At 41.5% G+C, this 2,500-nt stretch overlaps 1 protein-coding gene across 9 annotated transcripts in view; it reads left to right on the plus strand.

Moving 5' to 3' along the window:
* The window catches only part of eya4 (EYA transcriptional coactivator and phosphatase 4), a 78,493-nt gene that overhangs the window by 36,361 nt on the left and 39,632 nt on the right, over nt 1-2,500 (plus strand). The gene's annotated exons all lie outside the window — the stretch shown is intronic.

The following is a 2,500-nucleotide window of genomic DNA, read 5'->3' on the forward strand; positions in this document are numbered from 1 at the left end:
GAGGGAGAGAGAGAAAGGGAGGTAGAGAGAGAGGTAGAGAGAGGGAGAGAAAGGGAGGTAGAGAAAGAGGGAGAGAAAGGAAGAGATGTAGAGAGAGAAAGGGAGAGAGGGAGAGAAAGGGAGGTAGGGAGAGAAAGGAAGAGAGGTAGAGAGAAAGGGAGATGTTTAAGTGTCTGTGATTCCATCTGAAAAAAACAGAAGAACAAAGAGGAGAAATGAGAGCAAAACCTGCAATTCCTGGAAACCTGGAAATTCCATTTTTTAATTGCTGGCTTTCAAAAATATATATTTTAAAATGTTTACGATTCAGCTTAATTCTTTTAAATAAACATGACTTTATTTGTGTATGAAAGAGTGATTTTTAAAAACCTATTATAGTCTGCACTGCTCCATGACACTCCAGCCTCATTTTGGTAATGACCATCCCTGTGCCCACATACTGTAAACACTGCCCTTCTAGATCTTCTAACACCTTAAGAAAACATTAGTCTCTCTGCTCTTTAAGAAAGCAAAGCTGCTTTCTGCCCTTTGAGGCCAATCTGCCGTGAGTGAGTGAGAGGGCATCTTTGTTTTTCAACCCCGCGGTCTTACCATGTGCTCAGCGTATGCACACATCAAAGGAAGTGCTACGTGTTTTAAACCATCATTTTTCTGGCCAATTACACACAATTATCTAGACTAATTGCTCAATGACCAGGTTCCTAATTGAATCAACAGACACAAGGGTTCACTTTAAATAGGCTGCGGGCAGTGGGGAAGATTAGAGGACCTGGAGTGAATCTAAATAACAGAGGTGCGTTAAAAATGGCAATGAAAGAGCAAATGTTCGCCAACTTTCTGAAACACTTTTTCAGTTGCTCAGTGAGTCACCTGCATATATGTATGTTTGTAAAAAACACACAGTCTAACGAGGGTCGTTCACTGCGGACAAAAAAATGGACTCTCAGGATTACGGATTAAATCAAACAATTTTAAGAAAGACCATTAGCCTTGAAAGATTGCCGCAGTTTGCCCATTTTGAACGCGCCTCTGGCATAACCCGTGTTAGATTTGGCAAAATTCGGCCTACAGCCTGTAGTCCTTTGGGCCGTGTTCACAACGTGCATGTGTCTGTTGTCATAAGGGGCACGTATGCCGGGCCGGTAAAATAAACACTTTGCTTAAATAAATGTAATTTTCTTGCTGAGCGTGTTTTGGTTTTGTTCGCTCGTATTAGTGATCAGCTTCCGGGACGTGAGAAGCTGGGAAGTGAAGCGATTAGCTGGCTCAGCTGGTGACATAACAAATAAATATCGGGAAAATGGAGCTGTGAGCTTGTGTAGTTATCACACAGTTATTAGACAGCATCCTAGGTTGTGTACTTATGTACATAACTATGGGTAGACACTGTTGGCTGTTACTGTTTGATCTGTGTGGTATGTGAGAGGAGTTCAGAAAAAAAAAGTCTGTTCCTCATGATGTTTGCGTAAAAAAGCTAAGGTTTATTCGAGTTCTTCATGTGTGTAGATTTTGTGTAAAATTTGAGTTTTATTTCACATTCACGACCACACACACAGACAGGCACACACGCACACACACAGATGCACACATACACACACACACACACACACTCTTACTCTCTCTCTCTCTCTCTCATTCTCTCTATCTCCCCTTGTTCTGTCCTTTTTGTCCTAGGCAGACTCTCAAGAATGATAAGAGAGTACTGAGTCCAGGACACACACACACACACACACATTGAAAGAGGCAGAGAGTTATGTTTCAGTGTGTGGTATGATGGCACAATGCAACAAAGAGTTCATTCTGGCTTTGCTGTCTCAGGCAGATACCCAGCCAAGAGTTACTGGTGCATACAGTTTTAGCCTAGCCTAGCACATCACACCTCAACATTTATCATACAGTGTTAGCCTAGCCTAGCACATCACATCTCAACTTTTATCATAGTGTTAGCCTAGCCTAGCACATCACACCTCAACTTTTATCATACAGTGTTAGCCTAGCTTAGCACATTTAGCATTTACCTTTTAGCCTAGCTTAGCACTTTTAGCATTTATTTACCTCAGCATTTGCCTTCTCATTGCTTATTAAGAGGTTGTGATGTGTATGTTGTGATGTAAGTAATACCCATTTGGGAGACTGGACCTACATCTCATTGCATTGATATAGCTAGACATGTGTTGTCTTCTGTTGATGAGTGAGGTTTTCTCATTGCACAGCTCTTTACCAGCTGGCTAATATCAATCAACCGACTGAATGTCACCATCATGGTCCGCATAGCCTATTGCAACAACATAGTTCAGCTAAACATTCAAGCATGTTAGCCAACAGCATGGAGCTAAGCTAAAGCTTATGATTTGGCTTAACATCAGAGTTAGCATTGTAATGCACACTAGCCAACAGAGTTAAGCTTAACAAAAGAGCTAGCTTGGTTTGGCCATATACTGTGGAAGAATTTTTTCCACTGCACCAAATTAGCATAGATAAACCACTGCAGTTAGCCTAC

Source organism: Alosa sapidissima, chromosome 6 (assembly GCF_018492685.1).
Source record: "Alosa sapidissima isolate fAloSap1 chromosome 6, fAloSap1.pri, whole genome shotgun sequence".
Lineage (NCBI taxonomy): Eukaryota > Metazoa > Chordata > Actinopteri > Clupeiformes > Clupeidae > Alosa > Alosa sapidissima.